The sequence below is a fragment of the Dermochelys coriacea genome, chromosome 25 (assembly GCF_009764565.3).
Source record: "Dermochelys coriacea isolate rDerCor1 chromosome 25, rDerCor1.pri.v4, whole genome shotgun sequence".
Lineage (NCBI taxonomy): Eukaryota > Metazoa > Chordata > Testudines > Dermochelyidae > Dermochelys > Dermochelys coriacea.
In genome coordinates, this window is record NC_050092.1 from 14,091,934 (window position 1) to 14,107,984 (window position 16,051).

Sequence of the window (16,051 nt, forward strand, 5' to 3'; positions counted from 1 at the left end):
TTGGGGGAGCGGAAGGCAGCCTGCAGGCAAGGTTGCATTTTGCCTTCCTGGTGTTTCACCTGCATGGCTTAATTAACATGTAAAGGACGATGAATTTTCAAATGAAAGGCCCCAAAGGCTAATGATACATTTCTTCCCCCAAACTTCACATTTTTCCTGGTCCTGGAGCCAAACGGAAGCATCTCCCCCCACCCCATCCTTCCCTCTCTCACCCTCTGCCTTGCCTTGGACTTGCTCTAATTGAGAGAGACTCAGCCCCTACTTTCCCCTGGAGCTTCCCCTGGGGAGCACATTGTCTGCTCCAGCCTGGTTGATGTAATCCCCGAGCCTGAACAATACTTCCCCACCCCGCTCACAGGGAAAGGGCATTAGCCTCCCAATGAGATAATTACTCTGCAGGCCACCCTAATCACCTTCCAGTCCAGTGTGTGGATCTACTTTCTGCCAGCTGGGAACAGGCTCCTCGTCTCGGAGCCCAGCCAGCCCCGCTGCTCCACACCGATGCCAGGGACAGTTCAGACCCTGCAACTGCTCAGCTTCGTCCCTGCTGTCTCTTACTCCCTTTTTACTTGGGTCTGATCCTCCCCGTTACACTTGGGCAGAAGGGGCATAAAGCGCAGCCAGATCTCGAGTGTAGGGGCTGATCCTGCTCTCGCTCACACCAGTGTTACCCCGGGCAGAATGCCATGGATTTACACTGGTGCAAAAGACAGCAGGGAGCAGGGCCATAGTGCTTTACACACCCACTTTGCACAGGTGTAAAAAGGTGCAAGGGACTGGGGAATTGAGCCCAAGGACTGGGATAGTGGTGAGGGGGCTGCAGGTCAGGATTGAGGGGCATTAGAGCTGGGTGGGAGAACCCAGGGCTGGAATAACGGGAACGGGGCTGGAGGAGGCTGCATATCAGGATTGAAAGGCATCAGCAGAGGTGGGGGTGTGCAGCCCAGAGCAGGAATAGATGGAGACTGTGGGTAGGGAACGTGTGCAGAGAGACCAGCACTGGAACTGCAGAGGGCTACAGGTCAGGACCGAGGTGCAGAACTGCACAAGGAGAAAGGAGGCATTTTGCCTTATCCTGTGCTTTGCCTTGCCCATTTGGCCTGGCTCAGGACCTGAGTCTCGACCCTTCCTACAATTCCCCTTCGCTTCCCAGCTCACATCCTTTCCCACCATTTGCATTGTAATTGATAGTGAGGTCTCAACAGTCCCAGTTACCAAAGAAGAGCCTCTTCCCAGCTACTGCACTGCTTGGTCAGAGAGCGACCCGCTGGCTTAGTGAAGCTGGGTCTTTACGCAGCCCAGAGGAATGAGTGGCCACCTCTCTCCATGGCTTTGATTCGTCCAAAGTTCCAGGAGAAAGGTCAGTCCCAAGGAATTTGAGCATTACGGGGGAGCTTGGGTTGAAGCATCGGGGATCTCATCGGCTCCAGTAAAGCCTGGCTGTGCGGACCCAAAACGTTCCATATCCAAGTTTTGGTTATTCAGCGAAATCCCATCCAAAGTGTCACTGATGCTGCTGGGAAGCTCTGCACTCAGCACACTGTGAATGGAAACCTTCCCACAGAGTCCTTTCCCAGGGGGTTCTGGTGCTTCCTCTTGCCAATCGTCTAACAAGAGAGCCCAGGTCAGGCCTGGGCCTTATGGAGCCTCTGCTTCTGACTCAGCTGGGAGCTCTCGGGTACATCGATGCTGCAAAGAAGGAGTGTTCTTAACTCGGGTTAGAAGAGCAGTGAAGACACAGCAACTCAGCTGTTATCTCGGGTTAGCAGCTTGATTTAAAGTCTGTAGGAGTACCTGGGGTTGAATTCAAGCTGCTTACCCAAGTGAAAAAGCACCCACGTCTTCGCTGTTATGGGAGCCTGAGTTCAGGCTGCACCTTTGTAGCTGTGTAGACAGGGGGGCTGAAACAATTTGTATAGTGGGGGTGCTGAAAATCATTGAACCAAACTGTAAACCCGGTGTATGATGGAAATCATTTCAAGCCAGGGGGTGCTGCAGCACCCACCGCACCCCTAGTTCCAACCCCTATGTGTGTAGATGAGCCCCTAGGAGCAGACAAGCCCTGCAATGAAACACAGTGTGAGGGGGTGGAAGTAGCTACCCAAACTTTTCTCAACTTTACCAAAGATTAGTGGGTGGGATGGCACTCTGCTGGGAGCTTCCAGGTTTCCTGTTTTTGGCCAAAGTCATTTTCACCATGGTCCTGACTATTTCCCAAAGCCGTTTCCTCCTTTTCGGAGAGTGGTTTTTAAATGGGTCAGAAACACACAGAAAATGCAGGAGCCAATAGACCCCCCCAAGGAGTCTGCTTTGGGATAAAAAGTGGAGACTAGAGATTGGGTGGTCTCAGGGGCAGGAGCTGTCTATCATTATGTTTGTCCAGCATTTATTGCAAAGGAGCCCTGATAGTGACTAGGACCTCTAGGCTCTCATGCAAATAACCAATAACAATAAAGCCCAGAACATGGATTCCAAACTTACCCAGGATTTGGGGTATCCAGATCTGGACTCCAACATGCCATGAAGTTTTGGAGTCCTGGGATTTAGGGAATGTGATGCAGACCTATCTCTGACAAACTCTTCCCCTGACATTTGGAGCAAGCAGAGCCTGTCACTTGTTATTTTCTCCACCTTTCTCAGTTCTTCCTTTGCTACATTATAAAAAGCTGCAAAACTAACAAACTTTCAATGGGCAAACTTTCCCCTGAAAGGGAAACTTTAGCAGGCTCATTCTTCCAGGGTTTGGCAGAAAGAGGGGGATGTTTTCCAGCCTCTGGTGCTGGCTTTCCTGGAGAACAAGAATGGTTTGGGAAAGTGTCTGTGCTGGTGAATCTTCCCCCGGAGCTATCTAGCAGGGAGCCCCATTTGTCTGTATCCCCAGATTGTATTAAATCTGGAGCTGGTCAGAAAAATGTCGTCACCTTTTGGTGGTTGAAAAATGGCTTTTAGGCTAAATTGAAATTCTGGGGAGAAAATTTCCATTTTTTTTGTTAAAAAAAATCAGGTTTTCATAAAAAACGGAACATCTTTCTGAGGTTTATTGCGGGGGTTGGCTTGGTTTGTTTTGACAACTGAGATTACAAAAATTAACAAATGTTCTGTTCGTACCTAATCCGCCTATCAAAAACTGTCAACGGCAATGACCTGTTTTCATTTTCCTCTGAAATTTTTCACAGAAGGGAAACCACATTCTTTTGACCAGCTCTAACTGATTTTTTTCCCCTCTTACGAAACAGCATCCTAAATCGTGCTCAGAAACGGCCCTGGGATGTAATGCTTGGTTACGTAGGGAGAGATGAGATTTGTAATAGGTGTATGGGAACGTATATATTCATCCAGAAAGAGGCAGGGCCTGTTAGACCTTTGAAGGGGCGGCAGAAGAAGAAGTTTTGCCTGTCTCTATGTGTGACATCCGCCTCTTGGAATAGCTACATGCAGCCCTAGCATAGCTGCTGCCGCTGCTCCCAGTGGCGTGCAATGCACCGTCATCAAATCTTAGGAGGAAAGGGCACTGCATTTGTGTGCAGCTAGGAGGAAAAACATCCCTCTGCTACTGAGGTGCACGTGACATGACCGGCTGGGCTCAGCTGTCGATGGTTAATTTGGAGGAACTGGAGTTTTGCTGTGCATTGGCAGGATCCTTGTGTGTGTGTAACATGTGAGAGCCAGTTTGCACATGGCGTAAACACACACACACCCATCAGCATTGCCACTGCCAGTCTCTGATAATGAGACAGCTCTGCTCTGCCCCAGCCAAGCACTGCCACACAGACAGATTTCCCAGATTCCCCCACCCTGGCTCGGTCTGCATCATCCCCACAAAGCAGGGCTTCTCCAGGCAGGTACAGTTTGTGCTCCATTCATCTCAGAGAAAGCAGCAAGCCAGCCAGCAGCAGTCTGTCCTCACAGCCTGGGATTCTGCAGGCACAGGGTGTTCTGCCCCAGGTCAGCTCTTGCTGGGAGGCACCTTGTGCAAAGGGACCATGAACTGGAATCCCCCTCTCACTAACTTTGCACAAGGGTCACTTGGGCCCAGAGTGAAGGATTCTGGGTATCCTGATGCTCCAGATATTCTCTGAGCAAGAGTCAGGGTAGCTGTTGTCGTCAGTCCATACCTGAGCAGGAGCAAGTGTGTTCATGGGGAAGGAGGAGGCTGGTTTGGCTTGTCCTTCTGTAGGGCCTGATGCCATGAGGAGTTGAATCAGACAGGAGTGGATGTGGCACCAGATCAGGCCCTTATCTTGTCCCCTTAAATCAGAGAGAGCCCCAGGACTACCAGGCTGCTGTGTGGGCAGTGAGCGAGATGGGGCTGCTTGGCCAAGAAGTGTGGGCTCAGCAGAAGCATCTCCATCCCCTTCTGATCAATGAGCTAATCCCTTCCTATTTGCCAGGAGGTCAGGGCCCATCTCCAGTCACACCTGACATGCTACGAGCCAAAGGATAGAAGATAAGGAGACCCCCTCCCCTACCCCCACCCACTGCTGCCCGAACTGGAAAAGCGGATCCAACGGGCTGTGCGCTCAGCTGGGAAAACGTACCATGTTGGCGAAGCCCTGATCCTGCCACTCCCAACACCACAAGAAGCCGGGGAACCTGCTTTCAGCTGCCACTGACCAGTGCTGACAGGAGAGCCCTGTCTGGCCCGCTGGTTCATAGACTGGGCAGCCAGGACAGACCATGAGACCATCTAGTTGAAGTTCCTGCAGACACAGGTCCCAAGATCCCTGTACGGAACCCGCTATCCAGGAGCTGAGTCCAGGGCGTCTGTTAGAATGAAGCAGCCAAGCTAGATTTAAAGCTCCCTATGATGGAGAATCCACCACATCCTTAGCAGCCAGTTACCATTATCATTATTAGAGCGTCTTCACACTAATTTAAGAACAGGGTCACATGGGTCATCAGCAGGTTTTTAAGCCGGGGCCTGCAGATTCACAGCACAGCTGGCTGCCACTTGAGCTGCAGGAGGAGCTGAGCGCTAAGCAGGCCTTTTTTCTCCAATGTTCCGGTCTGGCCTGTCTCCTGCTCCAGTTGTGAAATCTCGGCTCCAAAGACTAAACATCCCTTCAGGACAGAGTCCCCTCAAAGTCTAGCTTGGAAAGGCATCCTAAAGCTTGGATGCTTCTCTGGATCCTTTGGGGCCTGATTCTTCCCGGCCTTGTTGCTGTGCTAATCTGTGACCCCTGTGCAGAGTGGGCACAGAAAGCTACCAGGGGAGTGGAGAATTTTGGTACCATTTTATGTGCACTTCACACCGGGCGGTAAGTGAGTGCACAAAAGGCCCAGCTCCCCTCTGCCCTGCACCTCCTGGAGTAATTCAGGCTAGTGCAAGGTGGGTATAACACACTGCCCAAAGCACAATAGGAACATTTCACGTCCGCCTTGCACTTATGTAAGTGACTCCACACAGGGCGAGGCAATGGAGAGCCATGGGAAATCGGGTCCGATAGCTTCCTGGCAAGAGGTTGGCAATTCTGCATCTGGAACTGCAGAGGTGGCCGTGCCGGGAGCCCTTGCCAGCTCGCATCCCTGGTGTGTCAGGCATGGTACAAGCACTTAGTAAGGTGCAGCTCAAAGAGCTTACAGTAGTTCTCACCGTGAGCCTAGGTCCTGCGAGAGAAGTCTGTGGACGTGGGAGGTGAGTAGACCAAGGCAAACCCGGCGTGTCCCCTTCAGGAGCAGCTACAGCCACTGCTGAGACACCCAGCTCTGGAATTTCCCTGGCTAACTTTTAAAAAGAGAAGTGACGCCATAGCTGGCTCTGGGAGGAGCTTCTCGCTGGCAAGCCCCAGGCCCTGGTGAACGGAGGCTCAAGGCAGCAAGCCAGGCTCCTGCTTCTTTTAACGGGTTGATGCTTTCAGAGAAATGCTGGGGAAGAGGGAATACAAGGAACCCAGCTACAGATGTCTAAATTAATGCCTGTTTCCCATTAATCCTGCTGTTTGTGGCTCTCGCTAGGACTGTCAGGAAGGGAGGGGGTTTTACCCACCTTTCCCCACAGGCTGGACGTTGTTACAATCAGAGCAATGTTGCAGGGAGACTTAATCCCCTGTCAATCTCTCAGATCAGATGAGGTTTTCAAGGAAAGGCAGCAGCAGACCCTGGAAGAGGGAAAGATGGGCAGCAGCAGAAGAGCTAACGACCCATCCTCTCAGCTCATCACCACCGAGGTGGGCAGCGGCTCTCCACACGCTTTGGTGCTGTGGGCAGTTTATTTTAGCTTGTTCCAGCGTTTCCTGGAAACACAGAGATAAATACACACTGAGGGCCATTTGCCTCCGGAACAGATGCGCTGCCGGTAGCCATGTCCATGGCCCTGCACCGTTCACGACAGTGCAGAGCAAGAGTGAAGGGCAGTGAAATCAGAACATGAGCACTGCCCATCACCATCACCTTTGCGCTGGTGCAGCCAACTAGGCAAGGAGCAGAGCAATGGAGAGTCAGACCCAGACGCTCCTGCCCTCAGCATGTCTATTTTCTATTCAGGACAGTCTCTTCTGGCCTTAATGTTTGCCCAGGGTTGGCTGGGGGGGGGCAGGAATGGCTGCTGGGGGATGTGGACAAAGGGGAACGGGAGTTCAGATGGGTCTGTCCATAGGGCGCCTTGTAATTTACAAAGCAGGGGGGAGTGTTCCCAAAGAGGAGTTTCCCTCTGCAGCGCTTTGAATATTTATAGCTGGGTTTGGGGCCTTAGAAGGCCAGTGTTGAGGGGGGTAGTGTTGGGAGCCAGCCCTGGCTCCTCCCTCTCTCTTTCTTGCCTGATCTCTCCTGACAGACAAACACAGTTTTTCTCCTAAACAAAGTCCTTGTCCAGCCAAGCACACAATGCAGTGCCATTATCCAATGGGGGACGGAAAGGAGGGGTGTGGGCCGGCTGCCTGCTGACAATGCACACAAGTGGTGAGCGGAGAAGCCCTATTGTGTCTGATCAGGCAGGGCTGAAGCCCATGTCTTTGGTCCAATGAATGGGACCATTGTGTCTGAGTCCTCCATCTTCTCAGCACCCACCTTCCCTCCTCCCCCTCTGCTCCAGCCTGCCTGGCCTTCTTCGGCAGCCTGTCCACGATGGTACCAACCCATGGCAGCCAAAATTGCCTTCTTCAGACCCAGATGATTCCTTTGCAACCTGGTTTTTTCCAGCCTTCTAGCAAGAGGAAGGAGCAAAACCTTCCTGTTAGAGGGAACATGGTGAAGGGCCATGGCAGTTCCATCGTGTTATTCTAAACTCATCACCATCAGGCAGACCTTCTTGGTACCTGTGGCAGATGCTATTGACCAGGGGAAGCAGGAGGGGATGGGTTAGGATATTGATTAAATCAGGAGGGATGATATTAGGAGTGTTGGAAACAAGACACAAGCCATAATTCTTCCTCTCTACTCCACTCTGATTAGGCTTCAACTGGAGTATTGGCACCTTAAGTGGGTTTTTTACCCACAAAAGCTTATGTCCAAATAAATCTGTTAGTCTTTAAGGTGCCACCAGACTCCTCGTTGTTTTTGTGGATACAGACTAAGACGGCTATCCCTCTGATAACTGGAGTATTTTGTCCAGTTCTGGGCACATCATTTCAGGAAGAATGTGGATACACTGGAGAAAATCCAGAGAAGAGCAACAAAAATGATTAAAGGTCTAGAAAACATGACCTATGTGGGGCAGATTGAAAAAACTGGGTTTGTTTAGTCTGGAAAAGAGAAGATTGAGGGGGGACATGGTAACAGTTTTCAAGTACATAAAAGGTTGTTACAAGGAGGAGGAAAAGAAATTGTTCTCTTTAACTTCCGAGGAGAGAACAAGACACAATGGGCTTAAATTGCAGCAACAGCGGTTTAGGTTGGACATTAGAAAAAAATTTCTGCCAGGGTGGTTAAGCACTGGAATATATTGCCTAGGGAGGTTGTGGAATCTTTGTCACTGGAGATTTTTAAGAGCAGGTTAGACAAACACCTGTCAGGGATGGTCTAGATAATTAGTCCTGCCTTGAGTGCAGGAGACTGACTAGAAGACCTCTCAAGGTCCCTTCCCATCCTATGAGTCTATAGTCTAGGAGCTAAGCAGGGGGATTGGGCCTCTCTGACTCATGGGTTCTAGGCCCAGTTCTGGCTCTGACCTGGAGCAATCACTTCCCCTCTGTGTGTCTCAGCTTCTCCCTCTGTCAAACGAGGATGGTTATACTGACCTGGGGAGGGTGTCTGGCTCAATGGCCTGGCTTTGTAAAGCGCTTTGAGATCCTCAGGGGAAAGGAGCTAAAGAAAACCAAATTATTTGGCCAAGATCTTAAAAAGTGCCTCGTCCCAGGATTTTAACAGTATGTCAGCATTGCTCTGCTCAGTTCCCATGTTCAGATCTTACGCTGGTGGAACTCCCTTGAGGTCATTGGAGTTATACCCTTGATTTGAGCCAGTATAAATGAGATCAAAATCAGGCCCACCAGCTCCTCACAGCTTCCTTTTGCTGCGGGCTCAGGAGCAGGGAATGTCTGTTTGGGCTCTTTGATCTCTGGGGAGCTCATGTTTTATTCTCTCAAGTCTTGCCCCACTCCCATTTACATAAAAGGAGTGAATGGGGGAAGGGGGGTGGGAAGAGCCCACCGCAGGCTGGTAGACACAGAACTTTGGGGTGCATTCCCCCAGTTCACTGGCTGCTTGTGCTGCAGAGTAAATAGTGGGATTCTAAGTTTCCAAGGGAGAGACCACCTCTGAAGCAAATGCCAATTGAGTCCCAAGGACAGCAGCCTCTGATTTTGCAGGGGTAGAAGTGGTGGAAACCTATAAATTGCAGAAGTTAGAAAGAGGAATCTGTTTGCAATCTGGAAATGTAACCTCAAGCCCAGTGGCCCCCGAGTGCTGGAACCTGGCTAGAATCTCGTCTCGTTGCCAAAACGAGCCTTTGAAGTCTGCCCAATCCATTTATTTGCTTTGCTTTTACCTGCTGATCTCTCTGGCTCAGGCTTGAGAAGTCAGGGTTCCTGCGAAGCACCTTAAGCCCTGAGTCACTCGGAGAGAAGTACCCTCTAGTGGGCCAAACTCAGGGCTGGGAACCAAGAAATTCTGAGCTCCAAATCTGAGCTCTGACCTTGGGCAAGAGTTGCTTCCCCTCTGCATGCCTCAGTTTTCCTATCTGTAAAATGGGAGAGGGGATGTTTATTTACCCACTTGAGCTGGGTTGTGAAGATTAATTAGTTAATGTCTGTAGGTCCATGAATGCTAGGATGATGGTCGCCTTTATGAGGACATAGCTCAAGATACCTACCGGAACTCTCCCTTCTCATAGGCCATGATCAACCTGTGGGAAATTCTGCACCTCCCTTCTGCTGCTGCAGTGCGGATAGACACATAGTCTAATCTTTGATACCTTAAAGGCCACATTTGGAACTGCTTTCTCCATCAATCTGACTCCTTTTTGCAACCCCCTTCATGGCTATGGCCTCTGCCCCCAAACCGCTGGATTGGCTTCTGCTAGGATTTCAAATCCCAGTCGCTCTGGGGTGGAGATTTGAACTCATGGCCTCCGTGTGCAGCACTGTCAATGATCTGTTTGCAGAGGTTTCCAGCTGGGTTGGACAATGCAGGAGTTGTGCTGTGGGTCTCTCAGGTGGGAGCGGAGTTGAGTCCTGCAGTCAGCAACAGCTGCTAGATGGTACCAGGCTGGGTGTGTCCAGATCTCTTACTGTGGGCCAAACTCAGGCCTGCTGCAAGCAGGTGCAAGTCCATTGAAGTTAGTGTCGCTGCACCCATTTACACCAGATCTAAATTTGTCCTTGGTCTCTTCCAAAACTATGCCTCCTGGTGAAAAGTTAAGGCTCTGGACAGACAGCGCCTGGAGGATGTTTTCCATTTAGCCCTCTTAAGCCTCCATCTCACTATTAGGATAGAAAGTGTTAGCCCTGCAAGGTTTAAATGCACAGTTCACCTCTTCACCTTCCTGTGAACACCATGGGGAGGAGGCTAGCCTCAATTCTGTGCTCTGGAAGGACAATCTGGGCATGTGAAATTATCTTCAGGTAAATAAAACAGGGGCTCATTTAACTGGAAGCCCTAAACTGCACGATTTCTGGGAAGGAGTCTCAGCATGAGAAACTGTCATTTGAGCTTCCCTGCTCTCTGACATCACTGCCACGGAGCAACACTCGTGAAGCATTCCCCAAAGAACTCTCCTCAAAATCCAGCCTCTGCCTGCCTCTTGAAATGAATGGGCCAAACGAAAGCCCTGTTCCAAAGTCTCTCTCTGTTAATAAGTACAGCAGATGTGGAAAAAGCCCCCATCCATAACTGAAGCCCTAATGTGAAACTCTCTCTTCTCCGGTCTTGTTTCCAGGCAGGGAGTGTTATAATGTGACCCCCCCACACACACACTCTGTCTATATAAAGACCAGCAACATTGTACTTTAGAGGAGATGGTCTATGCTCAAGGTCAGATGTTACCCTATGAACAGCTTAGGATTTAGCAAAACAATCAAAGCCACATATTTAATAGGGTGGGTAATCGAAGTATGATCCATTGATCTGAGAAAAGGAACATCAGGTATCTGACTCCCCGTCCATTTTGCTTTCACAAGAAAAGGACTACGCTTGTCCAATAATTCCCCTATTGCCATGATTTCCCCACTTCCCACTCATTTGGCTGCTTGTTATATAACTTTTAGGTGGCAATGTATGCTGGAGGCATTTTTTTTTGATTCTGCCAAGGCCTAACCCAGAGAACCTGATGGGGCTCATTGCAAAGTTTGGGTGACTCTTTTAATTTTTATGAAACTAGACACCAGGGTTAGAGTTTGGCTGCCTGAGGCTTGTGGGAGCAGGGGAAAATCTGCAAGACATCTTGATCTGATGGGCAAAATCAGGGTCCGCAGTATCAAGGTAGCTCAGCTGCCTCCCGTGTGGGGTAGGAGACCTTGCAAGGAAGCATCCTGATGCTGTAAAGTGTGATATCAGTTTGGTAGCAGGAATACAGGACTAGGTGAGAGGCACAGCTGTTATCTAGTGGATTGGACACTGGGCTAGGAGTCAGGACACCTGGGTTCTATTCTTGATTCCGCAGCTGGCCTGCTTTGCAACCTGAGGCAAGTCACTTCACCTCCCCCAACAAGACCAGGAGTGTATGTTAATCGCAGTGTCCTGGCCAAATTCCACTTCTAAGATTTGCATGTAGTTTCAGCTGGATGCAGTATTCTTTACTTCCTGACCTAAGGTATTATCCAGGATTCCCGCGCATTGTTAAACACATCTCTTCTTGAAGATGACTGCTTTTCAGGGGTGGGTGAATTAAGGCACCTATATCTTTTTGCTAAGACTGAAAAGCCCTTTGGGATCTTTTTGGAGACGAGGTGCTATGTAAATGTCATATATTCACTGTGAGAGACAAGGTGGGTCAGTTAATATCTTTTGTTGGACCAACTTCTGCTGGGGGAAGGTATAAGCCTTGGAGCCACACAGAACTCATCTTCGGGTCAGATTTATTGTATTGTTTGGAAATAGTCCTGATGGTAAGATACTGGACTTGGGAGAACTGCTTCAGTTTTTGGCTGTGCCGCAGATTCCCTGTGTGACCTGGGGTAAGTCACTTACTGGATCTGTGCCTCATTTCCCCAGCTGTAAAATAGGAGATCAGGACTCATTGTCTGTCCCATCTCTTTACATTGTAAATTCTTCAGGGCAGGGACTTTGTTTCTACAGAGCCCAGCACAATGGGGCTGTAATCTGGATAATGCCTAGAGACATAACTTACTTCTCATCTTCTACCAAGACATTGTTTAACCATCTTTTTATTTATTTGTTTGTTTTTCTTTAGCCTTTTGCAGAAAAGTAAGAAAACCAAACCACCGCCATCTCCGATGGATGCCGTTCTGCAGCAGTCCCAGCCAGGGAAGAGGGATGGAAAGAAGCATGCCTAGTTCAGGGGGGAAATAAAGAACATTGCAACACGCAGGCTTTGAATTTAACATTGCTGAGAGGGTTCTGTTCTCTAGGCTAGAATGTGACCTACAGCATGGCATGTAAGAACTGCCTAGATGCATCTGTGCCTGCAACGCACGGGCAAGATGCAAACTTTCCACAGGCATCAATGGGGAAAGGAGAAAACAAACAGCAACTTGGCCCAGGGTCTGCATAGAGACAGCGAGGGCTCAACAGAGGCAGGTTACGCCACCCCAGGCCTAAGGTGGGCTGAACTTTTCCTGCCTCTGAGGAATTGCCTGGTCAGGAAGAGATTAATATCATTGTCTTCTACCTGCAATGCTTTGAGTGGCTCTAGATGATTGGCTGGCTTGGCTGTATAATCTTTCACAAAGATGAAAATCTGGGGGATCCAGAAGGGAAGGAGCTACCTTACTACCCACATGGATGCTAGAGCCCCCTGGCTGTCTCTTGCAGAAGGTAAGCCTCAGCTTTTCTTGCACTCTTACTGCCCTACCCCACGCACCCACTCACATCTGCCCCTAGATGAGTCCCTTCCGCTGATCCCTAAACCCCCAGGAATTGCCCAGACATGTAGAGCCAGTGGATGCAGCACAAACACCTCGTGATTCCTGATGATATTAGGGAGGGTGAGTTTCTGCAGTGCAGAAAAGGGCAGACAAGACAGATCTGAGTTTCAGGTTCTATCAGCAATCTCCCGGGTATAAGCAGCCCTGGGTTGAGGGGCAGAGGAGAGCAGGAGAAGACCTGGGAGGGGGATGGGGCTACAAAGCAATGGATGATAATCAGAGGAAACTCTTGGATGTGTGATGGAAGTGAGGAATCCCCGTCAAACACCTGCGACTCTCTGGGAACTCTGTGCAGTGACAAAACTTCTCTTGTGTCGGGGGCCATTTGGCTCTGGGATCTTGGTTTTCAGGCTCCTCTCTGCCATAGAATGACAGCAAATTAGCAGTGGGGGCAGGAGTTTATCCTATGGAGACTGAAGTTGAACCTGGATGGGGGAGCAGGATTCTGGGAGTCCCAGCCATGAGTGTCAATGGGAATTAAGGGATGTAGGCCTTGTGCCAGCCTTCTGTCTAGGGGTGAATGTCACCTGGGAGAACTCATTATTATTATTATTTGTGTTATCATGGTGCCTAAAAGCCCTAGTCCTGGACCTGAATCCCATTGTGCTCGGCGCTTTACAAATACCTGAACAAAAAGACCGTCCCTGCCCAAAAAACTTACAATCTAAATATGAACCAAGCAACAACAGACGGAGACAGACTGACAGGGGCTTACAAGGAAACAAGGAGACACTGTTGGTCAGAAAACAGGCCGTCGTCTTTGTCTGTGGCCTGACCATCGACAGGTTTTTTTCAGTATCATGACAAAGGAGAGTCCTGAAGAAGGAGGATGGGAGGGGCTGGTTGGAAACAAGAATTCCGATTTGTGAAAAATGTCAAGATTTTGAGATTTCTTTTTGTTTTGATTGGAACAAAAACTAGCCCTTTCAGAGACAGACTCTCCCACCCCACACCAGCCAATAGCTTGATGGTCAGAGCAGTCATCTCATTGGGAGACTCAGGTTCAAGTCCCTGCTCTGACTCTCACAGACTCCCGCATCCCAGTCACCAGGCTATAGACTTAGTCTTTCTCATTCTCTCCTGTTTTCATTTTATACAAATAGTTAAATATTCATTGGGCCAGAGAGCGCGCGAGAGAGAAATTCCATCCTGGACCCAACAAAATTTACATCAAAACTGATACATTTCTGCAAAAAGTTTTGGTTTTGACAAATTGGCATTTTCTGTTGGAAAAAAAAGTTTTGTCAAAAAACTCCTGACCAGTTCTGGTAATGAGTTGGTTTTGTTTACAAGGAGCTGATTCCATGTGGGAGGGGCAGCATGCGAAGAAGAAGGAAGGTGCTTGTAGGAAGGTGCCCATCTGAACTATATAGAGTCAGCAAAACTGAGCTGGAAATCTCAGAATTAGGGCCAGAGATGCCACAGGAAATGGCCCCTCTGGATATTTTAATGCCTCTACCTGCAGCAGGAATTAAAGTGGAAGAGGAAGGACAATAATGACTTTAAAACAATGCAGCCAGTTTTCTCCAGGGTTTAAGGTCAGGTTTGGGTTTGAGGCCCAGATCTCGGGTTTGGTTCTCATTCCATCTGAATTGGTTCAGGCATTGCTCGAACCCTTGGTCTCTTTTAATCTGAATCTGGGACTTTCCAAAGAGTCTAGGGGAATTAGGTGTCTGATCCTGTTGAATTTCAAAGAAATTGAAATCCTCTATTGCTTAGGATCCTTCAGAAATCCCAGCCTGAAATAATAACGAGGGGGTGGCCCTTGCCCATCCTCCTGGGCTTAAGGGATGCCTGCTGCACCCCCTGGCCCTCCCATTGGGCACAAATGAAGGCCAGAATTTTCAGAAGCTTTCAGCCTCTGTTTAGAGATCAGACCGTGCCAGCCGTGCTCTCATTGAGTAGTGCTGCTCGTCTCAAATACCCATCGAATCTCACGGAGATCGCTTGCCACATGACGTATTGCTCAGTGGGAGTGGCTAAATGAGGGGCCATATTTTCTCACAGGCTGGGTGTTGAGCTCTCGAGCTGGCCAGGACATGATTTTATTTCATTTTTACCATGCACCAATTTCTATATGAAATTTTTTTTTTCATTTTTGTCAAAATTTTTATTTGATTTTTTTTTTTCAGGTTTTCGTAACAAAACAAATCAACTCTCCAAGGCAGTTTTGGGTGACTGGGAAATTTTGAGCCTTGAGTGTTTTTTGTTTAATGAAAACACAGAAATTGTCAATAAAAACAGACATTTCCGTTGAGTCAAAATGCCTTTTTTCCACGGAAAAACTTCTTAGTAGGACGTTACCAACCAGTGATCCTGAACTCTTCTGAAAATCTAGCTGCAAATGTCTCCGAGCGCTTTTTGCAAAAACTGGCAGCTGAGTTCTTTGAAAGGTCCAACCCCAGTTGTGGATGCTGAGTCTTGGTAAATCTGGCCCTGTGAAAAATTCAACCCCGTGTAAACAACTCAATCCACAGAGGAAGTTTCCAGAGGAGGAAAAATCATCAACTCCCCCTGCCCTAATGAGTCCATTTCCTCTTGCTCCCAGTGTCCTCATTTCTCTGCTGTGAAGTCACTTTCCATTGATCCTGGCTGCCTAAGAAACAAACAAAGCCCTAAATATATACATATATAAAGGAACATTTCTTCCTTGAGGCATTTAGCTCCCGATCCTTTACTGCCACAGAGGTTGCCAGTGCTCTCCATGCGAATGCACAGACCCCTCCTTCTACCCTGCACAAACTTCCTTTCACTTGTTTTCCATGGAGGAAGAAGTCAGGTTTACCAGCCGAGTGACGTCCGACTCCATCCCACACCCCATGTTGGTTTTGGTTTTGGTTTTGGGCTTGATGTTTTTAATTTCCAAGCTATTTGCTTCACACCAACGAAGGGGGAATGGAACATTGTTCTTTGAACAACAACAGATCCCTGGGAGTTAGTCAAGAGAAAAACTACACACCCTAAGGTCTTAAAAGCTCCGACTTTTCACATGACAGTGGAGCTGTCCAAAGCATTAGAAAAAGAAGTTTCACCTTTACTGGTGTGTCTCTAAATACAGAACCCCCGTTTGCAGGGTTTGCAGGCACTGTTATGTCACCCTTCATCAACCCCACTGTAACAAGGGTATTTTTTCTTCTTCTCCTGCTGTGCAACTGCAAGTGAGCCCCATGCTGACTGGAGAGCCAGAGAGGCTGAAAGTCCATGTATAATGTGGCAAGATTCCCCAGTACCTGAACTCACACCAATGTGTCTCCCCCTCAACTTGGAACTCACCTCTGCCCCAGCATGGTCTCTGTTGCCCAGTCGATCCTTGGCCGCTCTGCTGAGACTGCTGCTAAGAGAATAGTGGTTTGTGTGAGGTGGATATTTGTCCATTTTGACCTGGGTGTAGAACCACCAACTTGTGTTATGGAGGCGTCTCTGCTGCCATCAGCTAGCAGTGGCTATTTTCAAGCTTCTAAGACCTGGGACCTGACTTTCAGAAGCAGCTGAGCACCTACATCTCCAGCTGAAGGCCATGATATCTGTAGGTGCTCGTCTTCTCTGAAAATCAGGCCCCTAGAGTGGAAATC

At 48.9% G+C, this 16,051-nt stretch overlaps 1 long non-coding RNA gene across 5 annotated transcripts in view; it reads left to right on the forward strand.

Annotated features, from left to right (window-relative positions):
- The window catches only part of LOC119848501, a 110,913-nt gene that overhangs the window by 48,699 nt on the left and 46,163 nt on the right, over nucleotides 1-16,051 (forward strand). For all 5 annotated transcript variants that reach the window (XR_006277018.1, XR_006277015.1, XR_006277016.1 and 2 more), the window contains one exon: nucleotides 11,786-12,369. This is a non-coding gene — a long non-coding RNA (uncharacterized LOC119848501). The remainder of the gene's footprint in view (nucleotides 1-11,785; nucleotides 12,370-16,051) is intronic.